At 32.3% G+C, this 11,148-nt stretch overlaps 1 long non-coding RNA gene across 1 annotated transcript; it reads left to right on the top strand.

Moving 5' to 3' along the window:
* Nucleotides 1-588: 588 nt before the first annotated feature.
* Nucleotides 589-10,800, top strand: LOC143085103 (uncharacterized). The gene is made up of 3 exons (XR_012981241.1): nt 589-801; nt 5,103-5,159; nt 10,646-10,800. It is a non-coding gene; the product is annotated as an uncharacterized LOC143085103 (long non-coding RNA).
* Nucleotides 10,801-11,148: the final 348 nt, after the last annotated feature.

Raw genomic sequence — 11,148 nt, 5'->3', positions numbered from 1 at the left:
CCCGCAGAAGAGGAGGATTAAATTCTGATTAAATGGTATATTATGACTTGACTATACATGTATTAGTTTATTTTTATTTTAGAATAAAATTGAAAAATTAAATAATGGTATATTTTCAAATATTATAAATATAGTTGTGAAAATAAAAATCAGTCCCTTGTTATAATGAAAAAGCAAAATCATGTTTCACTGAACAGTGCCGACAATAAATAATCTGTCCTCTCAGTCTACGAAAATAAGTAACCAATCCAAAACAAATCATCTTGCACCCCCGCCCTCCCACCGAATATCAAATGGTTGTTTTCTTACTCGAGCAATTACATTGCGTTTATACAAAAAATACAACCTATTTTATTGTACGGAAAACAAACATAGTCGTCCGTTTTTTTGTTTCATTTAAAAACTAGTATAAAAAATAGTTCGTCATTAAAGTTGTATTTTACTAAAAAAAATGACGACTTTTTTTAACTGAAGCTGACATTGGTTGATATGAAAAGTTGTGGCTAGGATAAACAAGGATATTCGATGAAATCTAAACAAAAAGTTTAAAAAAACATGTAATAAGGAAGAAATCCGAGACCTTCCGAACTACTTTTTTTATAGGAAATGTCAACATCCGGTTGTCAAAGACAAATATTACACGAGGTTGAAAAATAACATCAAACGAAATGTTTCGTCAACCTAAGACAGTTTCGATGACGGGATGGCGTCTGGTAGCATTTTGGGGTGCCTTTGTCGGGTCAATTGGAGGTTTCATGTATGCAGTTGCAATTTACCCAATGATGAACGTAGATAAATATAGTTAGTTTATGTAAGACCGTGTTATAGGCCTAGGCCTACTTCGATTCGTCCAACTCGAGTTAGTAGAGTCTGTCGAGTTTACTCGACTGTTAACCGACCCCCCCCCCCCCCCCCCGAGTTTGAACTTTTGAAGCTACCCGAGTTAACTCTACATCAACCCTGGGTCGGTATGAGGTCCGTTCGCGCCCAATACACTTTCGCACGTTCGCACCCAAGGTCCGTTCGCACTCTACACCAATTTTAATTCAAATTCCAGTTGAATAATTGGAAAATCATGATTGTTGTTTTAAATTGCTTTGGTGTAAATACTGAATGTATTTATAGCTTGGTATGAGTAAAACATTGAATGATTGAAGATTTTTAATGAAAAAACACAAAAGATAATTGTTTTTAACAGCTTGGTCCCTTTGATCTGTAACAATGAAACAATAAAATATAGCAAATTTCAGAGATGGGTCCGATTACTTTCAATGTAATTGATTAAATTACAATTACTTTGTCATTTGTAGGATTAAATTAAATTAATGATTACATCATTTCTGAAAGTATCTGATTAAATTAATGATTACATTGGCAAAGTAATCATGATTACATCTGATTACAATGAATTTAAAAACAAAACATTTTGAATGATGTGGATGAATAAACGTTTAATATAACTATAGCATTTTTGAGAACGTATTTTATTTGGTTCAATTATAAAATGATAACTTCAAATTAAACGTCATCTATTTAAATAAACACCAAATTTCACTACATATACATTGTATATACATTACACTTTATCACCAATGTTCTCTAAATTATTTTAAATTAAATTTAATAAAGATATATCATAATCAAGAGTTTTTTTGTTTGTCTTCTGACCTCTTTCTTAATTTATATGTATTCCAAGTTGCAGTTTATGGAAGTTTAAATATGGATGAAATAAAGTTACATTTGTACCAGTTAAAACTATTTTAAATTTTAATAGAAATGTTTAATCAAATTGTAAACAATATGTATTAAAGTACTAAACACCATTGCATTTTACACGTCCAGTCCAAATACAAAAAGTTTAAACAACATATTTGTCCAACTTTTAATTTAGTTTGTGCTAATTAGATAAATTTTCATGTCTGATTTATCTTTTATCATATATATTTCCCTACAGCTATACTCATTAATTGGTAATTGCAATAAAAACAAACCTTAATTAGTCTCCTACCTGTCAATTCAAAGTTGACAAAAATCACAAAAATTAACAAAAGATTATATTTAAGGGTTAAAGAAAAGTATTACTTGAATATATAACAGTTATTATCAAATATTAATATGAAGATCATTAATAACGATGAATATACATGTATGTACAATATCTTTTACCAAGATAAAAGGTATATAATTGTATTATATGTCTCTGCTTAGGCTAATGATGACTTTTCAATACTGTAACAGTTTATTTTTTTCTGAAGTAGACATGCTTAAAGTAACCAAACCATTTTAGTATGTTTGAAATTTATCAAATATGAATAACAAAGAGGTTCATTTAATGACCAAAAACACAATTTTAGATTTTTTTCATTGTAATCAGAATGTAATCAAAAAGTAATCATGATTACAGGGTATTTTGAAAAGTAATTGATTAAATTAAATAACATGTAATCAGATTTCTGGCTGATTAATGATTACACTGATTACTTGAATTACAGCTGATTAACGATTACAATTACAATTACCCCAAGTCTGAATTAGCAATACATGAATTATAACCAAAACATGATAAAATTTATTCAACACACAAAAAAAAAATCGTAGTCAGAATCTCACTTTATTTTGAAACAAGTCAGTGAAACAAAGTTATAGCAATACACATTATACACTAACCAAAACATGATAAAGAGTTCTTCAACACAAAATAAAACTTTGACAGAATCCCACTCATGACTTTATTTAGAAAGGATTATTATTTTTTTTAAGAATACACTTTCCGAAACATGATTAAGATTTATTCAACACTAAAAAAAATGCTGTCTCACTTTATTTTGAGACAATGACAACAATTATACTTATAAGAATAACTTGCCAAAACTTGATAACAAAGTTATTAAACACAAAACCAATTAAAATTGGGTGCGAAAATGTAGGGTGCGAACACGACTTTGGGTGCGAACATGTAGGGTGCGAAAGTGAAAGGGGGCGAACATGAGTGGGTGCGAACGTGAATGTTGCTGAAATAAGACATTGTAAGATACAATCTTACTCGTTCATGTCTTACTTGTTCATGTTGTTGAAATAATATACAATCTTACTTGTTAATGTTGTTGAAACATGTGAAATAAGGATCAATCTTACTAGTTGAAATGAGAATTAAATAACATGAGTTATCTCTCTTTACCAAGTAAATAAAATACATTCTATGTATACATGTACATATAACATGCATAAAATTAGGAGATATGGTATGATTTCCTATGAGACAAATATAAATTTAAATGGGATATTTTTAGCTTTCTTGTCTTATATGATCTTTTATCATATGTTTAGTTGTAAATACAGTAGTTTTGCATATTTGATAAAAAGCCTGCTGTTTAATCCATATCACACAACTTTGATGCACACCCTTTATCACACCCCTACCCTTTATCACATCCTTACCCTTTATCACACCGCTACTTTTTTTTTTTTTTTTTACATAAAGTCAGTTTTTATTTATGTAAGCTTAAGAATTTTTTTTCTCAAAATAGGTCTAATAGAACGGGCATTCGGGCGTGACGCAATTTATTGAATGACGTCATTGTTTGGTATGTGACGTCACGAACGTCAAATTTTCATAACTTTTGGCACACTTAATGCAACTACAAAATGTATAAAAAATACGAAACACAAAAAAATACAATAATAAACAAAATATTTTTAAAACAACAGCACGCAAATTGTAAGGTTACCCAGGTGCTTTGGATAAGTAATTGAGCAGTTCTTTAAAGGCTTTTGAAACAAGACAAAAGTAGAACTGAAGGTTACCCAGTGCTATGGATCAGAAAACAGTTCACATAATATAATACTCTCCTGTTGAAATATATGATAAAGCGTATAAAACATGGCAAAATCCATATCACATGCCTTATCACCCTCGACCAATATCATCCCTCGGGCCTAAAGGCCCTTGGGCTGATATTGGTGTCTCGGGATGATACGACATATGATACGAATTTTGCCATGTATTATTCTCTATATATCATGTATATACATGATATATATATATTTAAATATACTTTTTCACTTTTTTGGTCTTTTGGAAAATGTTGTTTGTGCTGTATTTAGACCCTTCTACGACGAAATTTGTTTTACATGCACACGTATAAAAATTGCGGTTTTTATCCAACGCAATCATAGGTTTGAACGTAGTTTTCAATTTAGATATATATATATATATTATATAAAATGACTGAATAAATAGTCAAAGATTAATCTTACAGGGCGATGGATCATGTAATATGATACAGTACACTACAAAATATAATATATAACAAGTCAAAAAGGGTACAACATCACTATAAAATAACTATAAAATGAACAAATATTAGATATTTCGGATAGCAGATATCCTTCAGCAGTAATAGCACGATGTAAATCACGTCAATCTATTCAAATTACAACACTATCAAAATCTTGAAATTTATATATATAGGCGTAAAAAACAATTTTCACATGTGCAGATATATATATTCATAAAATAATTAGTAAAATAAGTAACAAGTTGACAGTTCCAGTTCAATCGATTTCATCCTTCCATTGGGAGACTTCAGGATAACTGATATAGCATCGTTATGGGTGACGTCGTTAAGGAACTTTGTGACGTTCCGGCATTGTTCGTTATTAAAAGTTCTCGGGATTTAATTTTGATCGGAACGTTGTGAGGAAACATTCACAAACCTCCTTAACGACGTCGCCCATAACAACGCTATATCAGTTATCCTGAAGAGTCCCAATGGAAGGATGAAATCGATTGAACTGGAACTGTTAACTTGTTACTTATTTTACTAATTATTTTATGAATATATATATATATATGTTGTTTATTTTCAACATGTTCAATAATGCAACAATGCTCGATACATTTTTACATATTTAAATTAAATAACTAAAACTCATCATGATAAATTGATAAAGGTTTGTGAACAGATCCAAGCCTGTTGGGTACTGTATTCTATATCGTTTTTCCTGCGATAACAACCAATAACATGTACAAATGTATATCATCATGTACATGTATATTGTCATTAAAAAAAATACATATACATTAATTGTTTGAATTTCAGAAGAATTACAGAAAAAAGGCAGAGCTGGTTTGGATATTGAATCTATACAACCAGCAGGTAAGTTATAGAACAGAATCTTTAAACAACTAATTATCTTAATAGTTTGATATACACATGATACATGTATATATATGTACAGGTATTTGTACAAGCATGAAAAAGTCTTCCTTTTAAGCTTACTTGGCTCAAAGTGGCCATGTGAGCTTCTCTTTCCACTTGGTGTCCTTTACCCTTTAGTCTATAAATGATTAAAGATTTATCTTCTGTGAAACTATGGTTACAATTGGTACCATACTTTACCACAACCATTCTCTAGGTATTTATCAAAAACATGTGTAGGATGAATGTAGACTGCGTTATGGATGTAATGCTTTATTGCTTGAGAGTGATGATATCTGACATGTCTGAAGTGGGTTTCTGATAGATTGTGTTATATGGATGTAATGCTTTATTGCGTGAGAGGGATGATATCTGACGTATTGAAGTGGGTTTCTGATAGATTGTGTTATGGATGTAATGCTTTATTGCTTGAGAGTGATGATATCTGACATGTCTGAAGTGGGTTTCTGATAGATTGTGTTATATGGATGTAATGCTTTATTGCTTGAGAGGGATGATATCTGACATGTCTGAAGTGGGTTTCTGATAGATTGTGTTATATGGATGTAATGCTTTATTGCTTGAGAGGGATGATATCTGACATGTCTGAAGTGGGTTTCTGATAGATTGTGTTATATGGATGTAATGCTTTATTGCGTGAGAGGGATGATATCTGACATGTATTGAAGTGGGTTTCTGATAGATTGTGTTATGGATGTAATGCTTTATTGCTTGAGAGTGATGATATCTGACATGTCTGAAGTGGGTTTCTGATAGATTGTGTTATATGGATGTAATGCTTTATTGCGTGAGAGGGATGATATCTGACATGTCTGATGTGGGTTTCTGATAGATTGTGTTATGGATGTAATACTTTATTGCTTGAGAGTGATGATATCTGACATGTCTGAAGTGGGTTTCTGATAGATTGTGTTATATGGATGTAATGCTTTATTGCTTGAGAGTGATGATATCTGACATGTCTGAAGTGGGTTTCTGATAGATTGTGTTATGGATGTAATGCTTTATTGCTTGAGAGTGATGATATCTGACATGTCTGAAGTGGGTTTCTGATAGATTGTGTTATGGATGTAATGCTTTATTGCTTGAGAGGGATGATATCTGACATGTCTGAAGTGGGTTTCTGATAGATTGTGTTATGGATGTAATGCTTTATTGCTTGAGAGTGATGATATCTGACATGTCTGAAGTGGGTTTCTGATAGATTGTGTTATGGATGTAATGCTACATTGCTTGAGAGTGATGATATCTGACATGTCTGAAGTGGGTTTCTGATAGATTGTGTTATGGATGTAATGCTACATTGCTTGAGAGTGATGATATCTGACATGTCTGAAGTGGGTTTCTGATAGATTGTGTTATGGATGTAATGCTACATTGCTTGAGAGTGATGATATCTGACATGTCTGAAGTAGGTTTCTGATAAATTGTGTTATGGATGTAATGCTACATTGCTTGAGAGTGATGATATCTGACATGTCTGAAGTAGGTTTCTGATAGATTGTTTTATGGATGTAATGCTACATTGCTTGAGAGTGATGATATCTGACATGTCTGAAGTAGGTTTCTGATAGATTGTGTTATGGATGTAATGCTACATTGCTTGAGAGTGATGATATCTGACATGTCTGAAGTAGGTTTCTGATAGATTGTGTTATGGATGTAATGCTACATTGCTTGATAGTGATGATATCTGACATGTCTGAAGTGGGTTTCTGATAGATTGTGTTATGGATGTAATGCTACATTGCTTGAGAGTGATGATATCTGACATGTCTGAAGTAGGTTTCTGATAGATTGTGTTATGGAGTAGGTTTCTGATAGATTGTGTTATGGATGTAATGCTACATTGCTTGAGAGTGATGATATCTGACATGTCTGAAGTGGGTTTCTGATAAATTGTGTTATGGATGTAATGCTACATTGCTTGAGAGTGATGATATCTGACATGTCTGAAGTAGGTTTCTGATAGATTGTGTTATGGATGTAATGCTACATTGCTTGAGAGTGATGATATCTGACATGTCTGAAGTGGGTTTCTGATAGATTGTGTTATGGATGTAATGCTACATTGCTTGAGAGTGATGATATCTGACATGTCTGAAGTAGGTTTCTGATAGATTGTGTTATGGATGTAATGCTACATTCCTTGAGAGTGATGATATCTGACATGTCTGAAGTGGGTTTCTGATAGAGTGTGTTATGGATGTAATGCTTTATTGCTTGAGAGTGATGATATATGACATATCTGAAGTGGTTTTCTGATAGATTGTGTTATGGATGTAATGCTTTATTGCTTGAGAGTGATGATATCTGACATGTCTGAAGTGGGTTTCTGATAGAGTGTGTTATGGATGTAATGCTTTATTGCTTGAGAGTGATGATATCTGACATGTCTGAAGTGGTTTTCTGATAGATTGTGTTATGGATGTAATGCTTTATTGCTTGAGAGTGATGATATCTGACATGTCTGAAGTGGTTTTCTGATAGATTGTGTTATGGATGTAATGCTTTATTGCTTGAGAGTGATGATATCTGACATGTCTGAAGTGGGTTTCTGATAAATTGTGTTATGGATGTAATGCTTTATTGCTTGAGAGTGATGATATCTGACATGTCTGAAGTGGGTTTCTGATAGAGTGTGTTATGGATGTAATGCTTTATTGCTTGAGAGTGATGATATCTGACATGTCTGAAGTGGGTTTCTGATAGATTGTGTTATGGATGTAATGCTTTATTGCTTGAGAGTGATGATATCTGACATGTCTGAAGTGGGTTTCTGATAGATTGTGTTATGGATGTAATGCTTTATTGCTTGAGAGTGATGATATCTGACATGTCTGAAGTGGGTTTCTGATAAATTGTGTTATGGATGTAATGCTTTATTGCTTGAGAGTGATGATATCTGACATGTCTGAAGTGGGTTTCTGATAGAGTGTGTTATGGATGTAATGCTTTATTGCTTGAGAGTGATGATATCTGACATGTCTGAAGTGGGTTTCTGATAGATTGTGTTATGGATGTAATGCTTTATTGCTTGAGAGTGATGATATCTGACATATCTGAAGTGGTTTTCTGATAGATTGTGTTTTGGATGTAATTCTTTATTGCTTGAGAGTGATGATATCTGACATGTCTGAAGTGGGTTTCTGATAGATTGTGTTATGGATGTAATGCTTTATTGCTTGAGAGTGATGATATCTGACATGTCTGAAGTGGTTTTCTGATAGATTGTGTTATGGATGTAATTCTTTATTGCTTGAGAGTGATGATATCTGACATGTCTGAAGTGGTTTTCTGATAGATTGTGCTTGAGAGTGATGATATCTGACATGTCTGAAGTGGGTTTCTGATAGATTGTGTTATGGATGTAATGCTTTATTGCTTGAGAGTGATGGTATCTGACATGTCTGAAGTGGTTTTCTGATAGATTGTGTTATGGATGTAATGCTTTATTGCTTGAGAGTGATGATATCTGACATGTCTGAAGTGGTTTTCTGATAGATTATGTTATGGATGTAATGCTTTATTGCTTGAGAGTGATAATATCTGACATATCTGAAGTGGTTTTCTGATAGATTGTGTTATGGATGTAATGCTTTATTGCTTGAGTGTGATGATATCTGACATGTCTGAAGTGGGTTTCTGATAGATTGTGTTATGGATGTAATGCTTTATTGCTTGAGAGTGATGATATCTGACATGTCTGAAGTGGGTTTCTGATAGATTGTGTTATGAATGTAATGCTTTATTGCTTGAGAGTGATGATATCTGACATGTCTGAAGTGGGTTTCTGATAGATTGTGTTATGGATGTAATTCCTTATTGCTTGAGAGTGATGATATCTGACATGTCTGAAGTGGCTTTCTGATAGATTGTGTTATGGATGTAATGCTTTATTGCTTGAGAGTGATGATATCTGACATCTCTGAAGTGGGTTTCTGATAGAGTGTGTTATGGATGTAATGCTTTATTGCTTGAGAGTGATGATATCTGACATGTCTGAAGTGGTTTTCTGATAGATTGTGTTATGGATGTAATGCTTTATTGCTTGAGAGTGATGATATCTGACATGTCTGAAGTGGGTTTCTGATAGATTGTGTTATAGATGTAATTTTTTATTGCTTGAGAGTGATGATATCTGACATGTCTGAAGTGGGTTTCTGATAAATGTGTTATGGATGTAATGCTTTATTGCTTGAGAGTGATGATATCTGACATGTCTGAAGTGGTTTTCTGATAGATTGTGTTACATGAAACAAGAATGTACAAACTTCTCTATATAGAATAGGAAGATGTGGTATGAGTGCCATTGAGACAATTCTCCACCCAAGTCACAATTTATAAAAGTAAACCAATTCATTACAGGTCAAGGTACGGTCTTCAACACAGAGCCTTGGCTTTCACCAAACAACAAGCTATAAAGGGCCAAAAAAAATAATGTAAAACCATTCAAACAAGAAACACTTATGAACCATATAAACAAAAGACAACTACTGAACATCAGATTCCTATATACCAGAATGCTGTAAGGAATTAGTTAAGCGAATACTGGTTAAAGGAAAAGAAAATCTGAGAGGCGAAGTTTTATAATGTCAAAATGTCCGTATTGTAATTTTTGACCAAAACAACTTATTATAAATTTTTTAGGCCAGTCACAGATTTTATAAATTTAGAAATTATCACATGCGTTTTTTTTTTGCAATTTTTTAATAAATGCGAGATATTTATTATTGTAATTTTGGGAAAAGCAACATACATTTATATGAATCAGATATCAGAATGCAAGTTCTTATTATTGGGCTACTGGTGTAATACTACCATTGATTTTCCCCTATTAGTCTTTGTTAAATTTGCACTTTTCAAAAAAATGGGCAGAATTTATCTTTGTTTCAAATAAAGAAATACTTTGCATGAGTAAAGTTTTATCCTGTCCAGTACTATAGAAAAAAATTCACATAACATTTCATTACATATAAGAAAATAACCATCATTGGAAGTTAACCAATCAAATGTCTCCCCTTATTTTATCTGTGTACAAGGTTTAGTCACCTTGTAACCTCAAGATTACAAAATTTTCTATAGAAATCCCAAATAAAAAATAATGGTGTTTTGAAATACCCAAAACATATGTTTATGACACAGAAATGTTTTTACTGCAATAAAATGTAGGATTAATTACCTACAACTGTCAAATTCAAGGAAATATTGTTTTAGACCTACTTTCGTATACAACTGGATGTGACGTACCATGATTTGGTGGTATTACACCTACTGGAAAGGTATTAACAATATTAAAACTTGGAAACAATTTCAGTATCTACATTCTACAGTAATACAAATGTTTTGGCCTGTGCAATTCATGCCCAATGTTGACTGAAGCTTGCTAATGTCTAATGAGATTTATATGTTTATTTTTTCAGATATGAAGGTGTGGTCGGATCCCTTTGCTCCATATAAAAAGAAAAAGGAATAAACTTTAAGATATTGTGATATTTACTGTATTTTTATATGTACTATATATCAATTGTTTTTTTTTTGTTTTTTTAAATGTTTTCAATAAAATTTGAAAGAAGAATCTCAGCAATTAAAAAAGGCCAACACACATCCACACATATCCAGGCAGCAATATGTTAAATTTACAATGTCAGATTAATGACTAAATAATCGTTCAATTGTTGTACATAAATTAGGCCATATTTTTCTCGTTTGAAGTGTTTTAAATTGGGGCCTTTCATAGCTGACTATGCGGTATGGGCTTTGCTCATTGTTGAAGGCCGTACAGTGACCTGTACTTGTTAATTTCTGTGTTATTTTGGTCTTTTGTGGAGAGTTGTCTCATTGACAATCATACCACATCTTCTTTTTTATATTTACTAGGAATGTTTTTTGGCTTGTTTCCTGTTACTGAATGGAGGTCAAGTTC

The sequence above is a fragment of the Mytilus galloprovincialis genome, chromosome 8 (genome assembly GCF_965363235.1).
Source record: "Mytilus galloprovincialis chromosome 8, xbMytGall1.hap1.1, whole genome shotgun sequence".
Taxonomy (NCBI): Eukaryota; Metazoa; Mollusca; class Bivalvia; order Mytilida; family Mytilidae; genus Mytilus; species Mytilus galloprovincialis.
This window is presented reverse-complemented; position numbering and strand designations above follow the sequence as displayed.